The sequence below is a fragment of the Glycine soja genome, chromosome 16 (genome assembly GCF_004193775.1).
Source record: "Glycine soja cultivar W05 chromosome 16, ASM419377v2, whole genome shotgun sequence".
In the NCBI taxonomy this organism is placed as follows: domain Eukaryota; kingdom Viridiplantae; phylum Streptophyta; class Magnoliopsida; order Fabales; family Fabaceae; genus Glycine; species Glycine soja.
The window spans coordinates 21,112,544-21,128,111 of record NC_041017.1 but is presented as its reverse complement, the minus strand read 5'-3'; positions in this window follow the sequence as shown (position 1 = coordinate 21,128,111).

Below are 15,568 nucleotides of genomic sequence, written 5' to 3'. Positions count from 1 at the left end.
TAAGGTTTATGCCATGAAGGTCAATCATTGATAATGCTCTAGTGGCATAAGAAATTATGCATTACTTGAAGTGAAAAAGTCAATCCGTGATGCTTAAACTTGAATTTCATGTTACTTTTTTTAATTAGATTATGATGTATGTCTAATTTATTCAAATTTTTATCTTTATCTATGATGATCTTGTTAGACCTATAACCTCTTAAATGGGTCTTTACTAAGATGACCTCTTTCTCCATTTTTTTTATTATATGTGTAGAAGGTTTGGCTACTTTGATGAAAGATGTTGAAAGAAAATGAGAGCTCCATGGTGTTAAATTTGTCATGGGGCTCCTATCATATTTTTTTTTTTTGTGGATGATGGCTTCCTATTTTTTCGATCTCAACTTAATGAGGCTCAAGTGAATAAGCATATCCTTGATGATTATGCATATGCTTCTCGTAAGTTAATTAATTTGTAGAAATTAGAAGTTACTTATAGGAACAATGCTGACTTGGCTTTGGAATCTTTGCTTACATCAACTCTCGGGGTCAATGAAAATTCTGGATGAGGTAAACATTTGGGTTTTCCATTTGTTATTGGGAGGACTAAAAAATCTATTTTCAGCTTTATAAAAGATTGAGTTTGGCAAAAATAAAATTCTTGGAAGGGTAAGATGCTTTCTATGGAGGTTCTTTTAAAATCATTTATACAAGCAATCCCTATTTCATAACCATGTTTCAAATTCCATACTCTATTGGTGGTGAATTCACTACTAAAAAAATAAGTTTTAACATCGTCTTATTAACATCGGTTATTTGAATACCGATGTCGTTAAGCACTTATAACATCGGTTTTCAAATAATCAATGTTAACAACTCCATTTAGTGCGATTTTAACATCAATTATTTTAAAACCGATGTTGTAAGTGCTTGACGACATCGATTTTAAAATAACCGATCTTAACATCTCCATTTAGTACGATTTTAACATCGATTATTTTAAAACTGATGTTGTAAGTGCTTGACGACATCGGTTTTAAAATAACCGATGTTAACAACTCCATTTAGTGGGATTTTAACATCGGTTATTTTAAAACTGATGTCGTATAAGTACTTACAACATCTATTTCAAAATAACTCATGTTAATATAAACTCTTTTTCTTTAATTATTTATATATTTGAAAAAAAATCATATATTGAGTTATTAATTATATTTTAATTAAAAAATATAATAATTAATAAACAATAACAAATTCAAAAGGTAAGCATTTAAAAATTAAACCAAATTTTTAAAATAAATTCTGCACTTTTAATTTTATTATTTTATGATTATCATTTAAATATAACACACATTTATATTAATTATTGCATATTAGTTCATTTGAAAACAAAATAAAAAACTGTTTTTAATGGTAGAGTTTAACTTTTATAGAATTTTTATAGAATGTTGGTAAAAAAAATTATATCGTCAAACAATTAAAATTTATTATTAATGTATTTTATTTAATTATTATAAAAATAAAAATTTATCATACAAAAACATTTATACAGACAATATATATTATTTATTATCAAAATTTCTAATAAATATTTAAAAAGTATATTTTTTTAGATATTTGTCACCATTCAATAAATAAATATTAAATCATCATTATATTTTAAAATCTCTACAAATTTATACCTACGACTACTTTGACTTATGGATATAATTAACTGTAGATTAAATGTATATAATTTATTATTTTAAAAAATTATATTTTTTATTGATGTAAATATGTTTTGATTTTAATTTTAATATGCATAAATAATTATTAAGATTATTTATTAAATTTTTTATTTTATAGAAAAATATAAAATTTGTAACTTAGTTATAATATTTTATTTATTTAAATAATTTATTTGAATGAAAAAATAAATTTAACCTGTTAAATTTTTTATTTTTCCAAAAACATACATCACAAAATTCCTTAAAATATATTTTTACAACCACCTAAATAAAATATAAATTTAATTTTTACAAATAATAAAAAATCATGCATTTGAAAGATAATTCTTAAAATAATAAATATAAAATTCACTATGCTTTTTGACTGCAAACTCACTAAACTTATACTACATAAAATATATAAAAAAAAGACCTAGTATGAGTATAAAATAAATGTTGACATCATTTTAATAATAATTCCAGAGTTAATATAAAAAAAGAGAGTGACACCTAGAATTAATATAAAGAGAGAAACCTATAAAGAATATAAAGCTCCAATTTTACCAAAGGAAGAGAAAAACACAATCCTTACACCCTATGGCACACCGTTTTTGCATTTTTGAAACTGGAGAAAAGCCTAGAAACCAAACCCTCTCTCGCATCGCCATCTGCCTCCATAACGATAACACTGTGCTTGCTACAATCATGGTGGATGTCATGGTAATGAAGGAGATCGAGGACATGGCACTGCGTCTCGGCGTCGATCTCTCCACTCTCAATCTCGACGTCATTCGCGTCGCTCCCGGCGAAGATTGCAGCATCGTTAGGTATTAACTACTTCGCCCTTTTCAGGTTCTGGTCACTGAAACGGAACCTTAGGGTTGCGGTTTTCTGACTTTTTTCTTTTTTATGATGATGAAAAGGTGGTTTACCAGGAAGAGAATCTTGAGTTTGAGTCTAGATTTGGTAACATCATTGTCGTGGATAACCTCCTCGTGGTTCCGAGGGAGAAGTTCGAGAAGCTCGAAGGAGTGGTTCAAAAAATTTATAGTCAAATTGGTGTTATCAAGGAGGATGGCCTCTGGATGCCGGTTGATCCTGAAACCGAGAAAACCCTATGTTACTACTTCATTGAGTACAATACCCCTCAGGTATACACGCTCTTTCTTCAATGTAATCTAAAAATAATTATTGTCCTATATTGTGTGTTGTTAGTGATTTTGATGTCAATTGTGTTTTTAGTCGATGTTGAATTGTATGTTGTTTTTTGATTTGGGTGTGGTTAAATTGGGCGTTCATTTTTTCTTAGGAAGCTGAGCTTGCTAAAGAGAAGACTCATGGGTACAAATTGGACCGGGCACACATATTTGTTGTGAGCATGTTTGATGACTTTGACAGATTCATGAAGGTGCCTAATGAGTGGGCTCCCCCTGAAACTAAGCCATATGCTCCAGGGGTAAGGTTCATATGTTTACATATGCTTATTTTTCTACTTTTTGCCTCTTATTCTATAGAGGTTGTTATGCTTATATTGTAATGTATTATTGTAGCCATGACTTATGCCTAGTTTTGTCTCAATTGTTGCCTTTTGATACTATGATAATTTGGATTATATGATGCTTTCTGCTAGCAGCACATTCATAATATTTTATGCAATATATAGGCACTAGCTCCCTTTTAATGTGGTTCTGCTGATATTTATTATTATATTAGTATTTAGATGAATTAAAGCACTTTCAGGTTTTCTGATGAACCACCCTTTTATGTGGAATTATGAATACAGTTGCTTTACCTGTTGTATAGCTTAAAGTTTGAAAAATATATGTTTTACTTTTAGTTATGATTTATGATTTAGTAGATTTTGCTCTGGAACCTTGTACCTTATTGATATTTCTGATGCTCTTTAGTGTTGGTATCTCTTATAGGAAAATCTTCAACACTAGCTCACCAATGCAAAGGCCGGGGACCAATTTGTGATTCGTGCTGGTTCAGATACTAAGGTTTTGTGGAATGATGCCAGGCATTTAAAGCCAGATGTTGTTAGTGCCAGTTAACATCGGTTTTTTAAAAAACCGATGTTGATATGTAGATTTATAACTTTATTTTTTCATAACTCTTATCATCTAACATCGGTTATTTAAATAATCGATGTTGTATTTATTAGTTAACATTGGTTTTGAAAAACCGATGGTAACGATATTACTTTCAACATCAGTTAATAGCCAATGTTGAAAGTCTTAAATAACCGATGTGAAAACCTTATTTTCTAGTAGTGATTACAAAGGATGATGATTTCTTATTAGTGGGGCCCTAATATAAGAGATTCCAAAGGTGTTAGATGGCTAGGGTGGGATAAGTTATGCATCTTGAAGGAGAATGAGGGTATGAGGTTTACTAGTCTTGATGCCTTTAATAGGTTTTGCTCTTTGACATAACCCATTTTTCATGTGGTAAAGCTTATTGATAACTGTAAAATTTGAGTTTAATTGATAGTCAATTTAGGCTAAGAATGATTAGAATTCCTTCACCTTGCTATTGTTTTTAATGAAATAATGAAGAATTTAATGTCATTGTAATTTTTTACCAATAGGATTCAAAAGAAGAAAATTTCAAGTGCTTTAGAGAAAAATTGATGCAAAAACTCGAAGAAAAAAGTTGAAGATTGAGACAGCTTGTTTAGCACACAAGACAGGCCTATGCGTCTCGTTGCTTAGCGGCCAACTCACACTTAGTGCGAAGAAGGCACATGAGAAAGTCCAAAGGCGGGCTTAGCGCAAATCCCGTGCTAAGCACGTGATCACCGCCATACTTGCTAAGCCCAAAAGGCCCGCTTACCACAAGGTCGTGTGAATTTTAAGCTACCTTAGGCTTATAAAACAAGTAGGAAGCAAAGGAAAAAATACATCAAAACTTAGAGCTCTCTTATGAATACTTCTTAGGCATGAGTATCTCTAATAGGAGAAACCCTCCTTCTCTAGCCATTCTTTCCTTCCTTTCTTTTATCCACCCTTTTTCTTCTTCTATCCACATCAACCCCTAAAGTGTACAGCCTCCCATGGCTATGAGCGGCTAAACCCCCATTGTTAGGAGCCTAGCAACCAATGCCCTTGTAATGTAATCTTTCTTTACTATCTATTAAATGCAATGTCACTTTTTATTGTTTCTTTCCTGTGCTTTATTGTTATTGTTATGGTATGATCATCCATGCATCTGTTTAGGATTTAGGCATTGAGAAATGTTTAATTTCTAAAGAATTGGGAAATGACATCTAAACAAAACAAATCATTGTTAGGGATAGAGTGATATTGTTTAGCCTATGCATATATCTCTAAACTTCATGCAATTTACTATTTTATCTCTACAAGAGATTTGGAAAAGAGAATAGATAAATTAAGTTCTTCATTGTGAGGGATCAAGGTTGAGTATCTTAGTAGATATGGGTGGAGATTGGAATGACATGCATTAAATAGAGAAACACCTTAACATCCTTAGCATTGCATCAATGGTAGTTGGTTATGCTAGGCCCCAACATGTTTTAAATTCTGGATTTACCTTTAAGCATTCAAACACATTATTATCATCTTTATCTTCTATCTTTATCATCTTTTACTTTAAATCTTATCTTCTATTTTAAATTCTTTATCTCTTACTTGTAAATTAGGTTTATAACGATCTAAGTACAAATAAAATCCCTGTGGATTCAACACTCGGACTTCTATTTTAATTTTACTACTTGTGACAAATTTGTACATTTACCAACAAGTTAACACTTATTGTCTTCTCAAATAGTTTGGAAAGTGGGATTTAGAAGGAGATTGGCAAATGGGAAACACATTAACATTTATGATGAGGCTTGGTTGAGGAGAGAAGAAGAAGCACACATTTCAAACCCATACATGACATGTTGAGGAGTTTGAAGGTGCTTGATATTATTAATCATTTGGACTGAAGCTAGAACTCTGAAGTTATCAATCAATTGTTTTCACAACAAAATGTCGAAGCTATCTTGAGGACCCCTCTATAGGCCAATGTTATTAAAGACAAGTAGATTCGGGCAAAGACTACAAATGACATTTATTCTATTAAAAATTCCTATCATCTCATTATGCATGAGTTTAAGAACTATGACAAATTGAAGGTAGATGGTGATTGGCACCTTATATGAAATATGAAGATTCCCCCAAGAGTGAAGACGTTGTTGTGGCGTGCCAGAAAAGAATGTCTACCCATGCGATCGAATCTAAGGAGACGAAGTGTGAACTATTTTTCCACTTTCCCTTTGTGACTCCAACATAGAATCCACTTGCCATATATATTTTCTTAGCATGTCCAGTCAAATTTCGATGTTGGGACATTCTTAATATAAGGCAAACTATTGATGATCTTTCAATTCAAGGAAGCTCTTTTCCGGAGATAATTTTTAGTTTCATGAAATGTTTAAACCCATAGTCTCAACTTCATGTGGCTATGTTGATTTGGAGTATGTGGCAGAGAAGAAATGATAAGTTATAGGAAGGCAAGTCATGTTCAGATATATTTGTCATCCATAGAGGAGGCATTTTTTTTAACACGACTGGTTAAATTCAAAGAGTGCTAATGTAGCTTCAAAATCATTTTCTCGTTAGTTACCGTTATGATTTGTCACTACCAACTTTAGGTACTTTGAAGTGTAATGTCAATGCTTCATTCTTCATAGATTTGAATTGTACTAGTTTTGGAGTGTGCTTCATGCATGGAAATGTCTTGGTTGCTAGGAGCTGTGTGGAGAAACACTTGTCTTAATATCCTAGAAGGTGAAGCCTTGGGTTTACTCTTTGTTATTCAGTCTGCAAATGTGATGGGTATGCAGCACGTGCTGTTCAAATTAGATTGCAAAACTGTTGAAGATGTTCATGAGCTTTGGTAGTATTTTACAAGAGTGTAGGTCCTTGTTGACAGTCAATCAAACCTATCATATTGGTTATGTAAGAAGGAAAGCTAATTATGTGGCCCATGCCCTAGTTAGGTAGCACCATTTTTTCCTAGTCCTTTGTGTATTGCTCCTTTGGTTATTAATGAAATGATATAAGCTTGTTTATCTAAAATAAAACAAAACTATGCTTCTTTTATTTTTGAAAAATTAAAATGTGGTATCATTTAATGTTTTAATATGAATAATTTCTTTTAGCAATTTGGACACTGAAAAATTAGTATTTAAATTGGTTTCGAGTCATTAAAAGGTTTCAGTTAACTGCATTTGAAACACACACATAAAAAAATACTCCAAAACATCACACATGCACACTCTTCACCCTTTCCTTGCGCCGCCACCATAAGAAATTGTGAAATGACACCTTCATGGGGGACTTGCCGAAGCATAAGATTTTCCATCCCTATGGCGAAAAGGCTCTCATATCATGCCAGTTCTTGTTGCCTTTGTAACCATTAGAACCCTTTTGCGACTTTGACAACATCTATGCTACTGCACTGTAGCGCCAAATCTATGATCTTTGCGAGCCAGCATCATGGATGACCAACAATAGCGCCAGATCTACGATCTATATGACGATGATAACACCTCATTTTGCCGCGTCGCCTCAACACAAACACGAGTTGCTTGAACCTTACACAACACCATTGTTGTGTGTTGAGTATTCAGAGATGGGGAATTACTTCGGATGTTTTTAGCTTCCAACGAGACTGTTTTTAGTGGTCATTGCGGATCTACTCCACCTGAGGACCCATTGCAAGTTGGAGGCCATATCCAACACCAAGAATCACGTGGAAGAGAAAGGAAAACAAAAAGGGAAAGAGAAAGAGACAACAATTTTTAGTGAACATACATGAAACACGGTTCCATATATTTTGTATGAACTAGAAATATATTTTAGAAAAATAATATGGTGACAAAAATATCATGTTACTATTTTATCAAATCATTTAATATGATAAAAATTAAAGTTTTAGTTAAAAATAATTTCCAAGAAATTTATATAAATATTTTAGAAATATTTATAACCAACTAAACAATTTTTTTTAATTTCTAGTATTCATTATTCCCATAAATCATAAATTCCTAAGCATGAAAAAAATTACATTTTTCATAAAGGTTTATTATACTTTCATTGATTCTTATATAATTAAAAAAAATATTATTTTTTATAATAATTACTTGAAAAGTCACATAAAATTATTTATAATTGATTAATAGAAAAATATATTTTATACTAACAGTTTATCAAAATTGAAACTCAGGGTTAATTTGTGAGAGCTAGTGGAGCATATTTGTTATTGTGAAAAAAGAGAATATTTGATTATATCAATTAAATTAAAATTAAAAATTTTAATTTCTTATAAATTATAATCTCACCTGATTTTCTTCCTATATAGATCATGTGAGATTTTTAAAGGAATATGTGAGATTTGTAATTAAATACACAAACTAAATTGTTAACTTAAATATAATGATTGTATTTAGATAATTTCATTTATAACTTTTGTTGTTCCAGTATGACCGCAAAGGAGTACCTTAGTCAATCACTGATATTTTTAAATTCCTTTGAAGAATTTGGTAGCACTAATAGGTAGATTGTTTTCTCTCAACAATAATTTCTTCATACATATCAATTAGGATTTAAACTCCTAATTAATCACACCTAAATAATCTCATTTATTATAGTAACTTACTATTGTATGTGAGTTTTGTATGCACAAATATCACTTAAGTTTTTAAAAAGTTAGATAACTTTTTAAATGATAATGTAACTTGAATACTTTTAATCTTGTCATTTTTATATACTTGTATGGCTCATATTTATCCTTCTTACTCTCAAGGGATGGATGCACATTATAATTTTATATTTTTGATATATGAATCTTTAAAAAAAAAATGACACGTTATAATTTAGTGAGAATGAAAAATAGATCAAATTTTTTTAAGGGGCAAAATACTTTGAGAGTTTTACAATGACACAAAATATATTTGAGTCTATTATATTTGATATCATAGCTACACTTGTCTTTTTTTTTCTAGGTGTCGAATAGAGATAGATAGTGGTGTCATATGCAGTTTTTCAAATTTAAAATAGATTATTATAAAGAAATATTTCTAAGCAAAGCTATCGGTCTATATGGGTATCACACTTACACATTTTTGTGTCAATCCAAATTCACAAATCCCAATTTCCATTCACACCAATGTCCACAAGTTTAACTACCAAATGCTTAAATTAACGCACATGAAATTGTTTCAACTTAATTAGATATCTCGAGTTTGAAACTTTGAGTCACTCACTTGAAGAGTTTTGTTTTCTATAATGACAGTAACTCAACTCGGCTCAACATGGCTCTAATGGAGAAACCATTTTGCATGAAAAGGATACGTGCTGTCGAGAGGAAGGTCAACAATGGGTCTACTTGGTTGAGAACTAGTTCGCCATAATGGGAGAAGGGTTGGGTCAACATGCTATTGGCAATTCCGGCAAGAATGGAAAAAGGCTTGTGGTGGATGGCGTGGAGAGGGTGCAGAGTGAAGCAGGTGAACTGACTTTGGGTATGGGCGAAAGGAAAACATGGTGGGTTCGGCATGCTAGGTTTGTTGTTGAACACATGATTAGATTTAGGTCTAAGAGATGGGTATATATATGGTGGAGGATGAAACATGAGTGTGCATGCCACAATGGTGTTTGCGTTCTCAGCCATGGACACTTTAGCAACATAGTGCGTTCAATAAGGGGCTTTAGAAGAACCCCATTATTGCGTGTGTGTGTGTGAAAGAGTACAGACAATTATGGGTCATGGAAAATGGAGGTTCCATAACAGAAGATTTTGCAATGGTAGTTGCATGGTTACCCTAGCGGTGGCCGGTGGGGGATGCTTGGATAATTGAGTCCTGTGAGGAGCCTACCAGAAGATGATTAGTATTCAGTACTATTTTTTTAGCAAAATTATAAGAATTTAAATTCTATATTATATTGTTAATGAATAAAAAATTAATATTAGTATGACTTTATTAATGCATTGAATATTTGTTTATTAGTCTTTTCGTTTCCTTATTATATCTGTTTTTTTTTTAGATTTTTATGTAGAAATCAAGAAATGTAATTTTTTTTTATTCTAATAAAATAGTTGTAAAATTTCTTATTTTACTTTATTTTTATTTCTATTACACAATGTTATTGCATGTGTATATTACTTAGAATTAGGTGAAAAAGTGTATAATTGATAAAAGAATAATTAATATTATTTTGAACTTTTTAAATAAAAAATAAATATTTTTTTTTCAAAAATTTGACAATTTAAAATGAACAGATGAAGTATAGTTTATGATTTGATGCCTTTGTAAAAGATCATCTTTGAGGAAAAATTTATACTAAGTATAATTCTCATCTTTTATACTTAATTATTTTCTAGGAAAAAATCTCAAAGGGGAATTTGAATGGTGCTAAGTAGAATTCTTAATCATTTTTCAAAACAATTTCCTAAGAAATTCTAAATATTAGAGATGTTAATAATACATAAAATAACAGTTCAAATGACTAATTTTTCAAGCTTTTAAAAGAAGGAAGATATATAAACAAGGTCCAATCCATATGGTTGAAGACGAGATTCTTTGAATATGTTGACAGGGAGTTCTTACATGTGTGTGAAAAAGACTTTGTTCAAAAAGATAAAATATATTTTAGTGATTTCTACGCCTTGAGAGTTAGTCTCATAACTTCCGGCCAAGAGATACCTTACTTTCAACAAAGAAGTATTCCAAAATTATTTTATGGTACTACTTTAATTTTGTATTTGATTTAATAAAAATACATTCAGTTAGAAAATGGTTACATTATTTTCATTATTGCATGTCTTCTTTTGTGAATTTAAATATCTTCTTTTATAAAATGAATAAAATCTAATTTATAATTTAAATTTTTTATTTGAAAAGAACAAAAATACTTTTAATTTAATTTAAAAGATACATAGTAAAATGAACTCATCAAAATTTAAAGATGTATATCTTTTTTTATATAGCTAATCTCGCTACTAGAAAATAGGATTTTAACATCGGTGATTAAGAACTTTCAATATCGGGTATTAACCGATGTTCAAAGTACCGACATTGAAAGTAATACCGTTAACATCAGTTTTGTAATACCGATGTTAACAGAAAAAATGACAACATTGATTTTTCACAAAATCGATGTTATATAGTCAGAATTATAAAGAAAAAGTCATATATATCTTCATATTAACATCGGTTTTATAAAAATCGATGTTAGTGGTCAGCTAATAACATTGATTTTTTACTAAAATCCGATGTTGTTTTCTGATAACCGACATCGATTATTAGTAAAAACCGATGTTGTATGTTCACCAACAACATCGATTTTATAGAAACCGATGTTGTCAGTAAAGCTTAACATCGGTTTTTGAAAAAACCAATATTAATATACACATACAACATCGGTTTTTAGTAAAAATCGATGTTATTTTTTGGATTTTTTTATGCGCTGTTTGTTTTTTTAATAACCCTACATTAACATGCAAATTTAAAAGTAGAACCATAACATAGATAATTTTCAATCTGTTTTTCAAACAAATTTTGGCAGAAGTTCCATAAAATTTAAATATTTACTATGAATTAAAAGAATATTTAATGTGCATATAACATGAATTGAATTGAAAAAAAAAATGTAAATTAGCTAAACTTCAATTCCAAAATTACTTAAACACTAATTGTTTCATTTTTTACTTTCAAATAATAAGTTGCTCACTGGATGCGAAGCACCTTCAATCTCTCTGGTTTCAATGGTCGAGCATCATTGAAGTATTACATCATATAATAAAACATAAGTTAATAATATATAATACTAATCATAACAAAATAAAATATGTTTGAATTAAATAATTACCATTTCCCAATTATTGGTGAAACTTCCTAAGATTTTATAGTTGACATCCAGTGCATGACGTAATACTCACAGCTGTGTTTTCTTTCTGTCTATTATACTAAATATATTATGAAATTTAGATATTGAATGTTAAGTACAAATTAGTTTACACAATATCAAAATATAACAAAAAGTATTGTTTAAATGACTTTAACACCAATCCACCTAGCAGCAACCTAGGACTTACTTTGTGGAGTATCGTCAAGTTCTTTCAAAGCATTGTTTGATACAAACATGGATGCGTATTGTACAATTAAAATATTGATGTTCCCGACTAATGCTAATGCAAATGTATTAAAAAATAGAACTAACCTGTTAATTATTCCTTTGAGGTAGTTGTCTGACCTATTATGTAATGAACAAAACCATATGACAACATTTTTCTTAAGCAAAATGACAAGCATTTGCCAATGTGCACTACAGTGGAGAACAATATAAGTTATTATACTATTATACATTATTTAAATTCATTTGTTCAGTTTAACTTACCCATTCAAGTAGGCTAGCTCTTAGGTACATCTTTGATTTCTGTATCTAATTCTTAATATAACTTTCTGATTCAAATTGTGATTGTCCAGATCTCTGTATGGACTGTGGCTCGAGGAATCCATACACATCGGCATTCCCCACTCACATACTTGTCTCATTCACATGCCTATTGTTTTTAAAATAAAGTAAATTATGTATGAATTTAAAATAATAAGTTAGGTAATAAATAATAATGTAAATTGACTTACAAAATCCACAACTGTATAACAGAGATGCTGAGATATTGATCACCGTGTGCTATTTCAATCAAATCTTCAGGCTTTATGTACAAGGGGAAGTTGTCATTAAACACCCCAAACATGGTAGCATCCCACATAACTTGCAATGACTGAAGAAAAAGCTGTGGGATGGTCAATGTCATTAGATATAGGCGATCATTGACATCATGATCCGGCCTATCTGCAGGTTTCGCCGGTCCCACAACTCTTTGTTTATCCAACACAGGTAATTAACACAATTTAATTACAGTGAACATTTTAATTGAAAAAAACATTTAATCCAAGTGAAATATTTGTTCTAATAAACACTTGACAAGATGTGTCAGCCAAGCAACATACGTGTTAAGTGCCTGCCCCACTAACTGAACCTCTTTAGTGGGTACAGGAATGGGAGAATCTGCATCTCTAACTTCCTCAACACCAACCTTGACTTGATCATGGAGCAAAGGGATGTTGTGAATGGTTGTCGACCCCTCATAAAGTCTTCCTAGGGCAACCAGGCAAGGAGGATTTTCTTCGACGTACAACTCGCATTTCTCTGAGTCACCCGTACCTGGATCGTTCCCTGAATGATCAACACAACTCTCCTTTGTACTGACATGAGCAGCTGAAGGACCAACCTCAAGCTCAGGAGGCAGTGTGAGTCCATGTGATTGCATCTACGATTGAAACTGGGACTGCATCTGGCTAAAGGACAACATTAGTTGTCGAGTCACTTTTTCTGTGATCGACTCCTCCAGCTGGTCCCTTATTTTTTGTGTAAGTTGCTCCAGGTCTTTGGGAGCCATGGACAAAGACGTGCGAGAGGTCCTTAGAGCCGGTCCAAAGTATTATTTGATCGTGACACCGACTCCAGCAGCACGCACACGACCAGGGTGTTCTGGTCGTCCAATGGCAATAGTCAGTACATCCTTACATCCATGGGCGACAAAGGAACCCTGTGAGGCCTGCTCCTCCAAAGAATCCTGTAACGAACAAATTTATTTGTTTACTCAATCAAACAATAAACATAAATAATTGTAATTCATAATTGAAAGTGACTTACGATCTTGTCATCAATTTCCTTAGCTGCCCCAGAAGTCATTTGCCCAATTTTGTTGGTGCGGGCCATCTTCCACTTCACTTGTCGTTTGATGGGAGATGGAGGATCAATGACAGTGTCAGTGCTTCCAGATATAACAGCTTCCTCCAGATGTTTCTTTTTCTTCTCCTCCATTAACTTGTTTTCTAGAAATTCATAACCCTCACGAGACAACACGTGTGGGGCAATGTTTTGTTTCTGGATGACCTATGCCTTCTTTTGCACATCCTGTAAAAATTAAAGATTATCGAAAGTTATCATTACTAAGAATAATAAGTAAATTTAAAGTTTAAAACAATGAATGGACTCAAAGTTACCTCCCACAAAGGGTCTCTGTGGCTCAGACAAAATTGGGCCCTTCTTCTCCTTGCTAATGTCGTATTTTTCGCATACAGTGTCATTGACACTGTCCTTGTCGGCTGCAAGTGCCCATTTCGATGTCAAATCAAACTTAAACTTTCTCCACCGCTCCCCCACAGTCTGAAGTATCTTCTTTTTTGTCCTTAAATCAGATGCTTTAGGGATATCAAATTCAGCCTGACAAACGAAAAATTATATTTTATTGTTACTAAATTACAATTTTATTGTTAATCAACAAAATGCAACATTTAACTAAAATACTTGAATATCCTCCAACTAGTTCATAACTATAGACATGCAGGACTATTAAGTCAAGATGTTATTATGTTTTTCTAGCTAATGGTATCTTAATTGAAGCAATGACTATCTAATTAGCTTCTAATTTTTTTAAAGTAAATTACACAAATCCTTCCCCAAGGTTTGCCCTTATTACACCTGATACCTCTATGTTTTTGAACCCTATGGCTTTCATTACACCAACAACCCCCTCTCAGGGACTCAAAAATGTAAAAACAAATGGAGGGGTATCGTGTCATAAGAGCAGACATCTAGGAGAGTCTGTGTAATTTAGACTTTTTTTAAGAGAAAGAAAAGGGTGGGGGTGGTGTGGGGAGAACCTTATAGCTTAGTGATGTACCTGATATTAACCTATTTCATTAATGAATTGAAATTGATATACTAGGTGTATGGCTTATATATTGAACACAAATGAGGAGGAGAGGGTAAATGTATGAATAAGTTTGTTGATAAAAATAATTCATAATTAGGGTAAAGTTGTGATCATTGTAGGGAAAGACAGTTGAAGTTGGAAGAACACATTTTGAGACTGAGACAACAAGGTTCACTATTTTGGATGCACTTGTGAGTATCTGCATTGCATGATTCCCCTCGAATCAGTTTTCTGTATTGTGGACATGCATATTCTCTAGAGTAATAGTATTTTGTTTTGAACTACTTATAGGACTTTCTAACATATACCCCTCCCTTGACTTAATTGTTTATTTTATGAATGCTAAACCATTTTATGCCTACTTTGAGGTAACAATGTGATACTGTGCAATGGTCAAAAGAAAGGTTCTCTCACTTTCTTGCCACACACACTCACACCCCTTCTATGCTTATATGTGATTATAATGATATTTTCTTGTTGCTGATGTACCACTAGGTATGATGAAATTGAGTCAAAGATGGTTCCATTTCTAAAGCTGTTGATGTAAACAAAGGTATATGCCTTTTATTTGTTTGACAAAATGTTGGGATTTATGTTTTTTAATCGTGGGACAAATAGTCTTAACCCCATTTTCACATTTTTTGTATGACAGAGAATAGATAAGATTTGATAACTGAATCCTATATCCCACACCATATGGCTCCATTGGAATGATACTCTATAATTTCAACAATTGCAATACAGGGTCATTCATCAAATGCATACATATATTATAAGACAAACAAACTAGAAAAAATATTTAACATTTGGAAGACTGAAACTTTACGGCAATTACATCTAGCAACTAGAAGAAAACAATGGCCTGCCCCTAGATTTTTGGCTACTTTTATTCCACTAAATTCCACCACAATGAAAGGGACTTTAAATCACAACAATAGAGGGGAAAAACACATTAATTCTCTTCTCACTATTTTATACTAAAAAAACAAATTTTCATCCAAAATCTATCAAGTTCTAAAATTTATTTTCAAAATAACTATTTTTAAAAATAAAATAAAAACATCTGGGAGATGTTTTCTCATATTCTT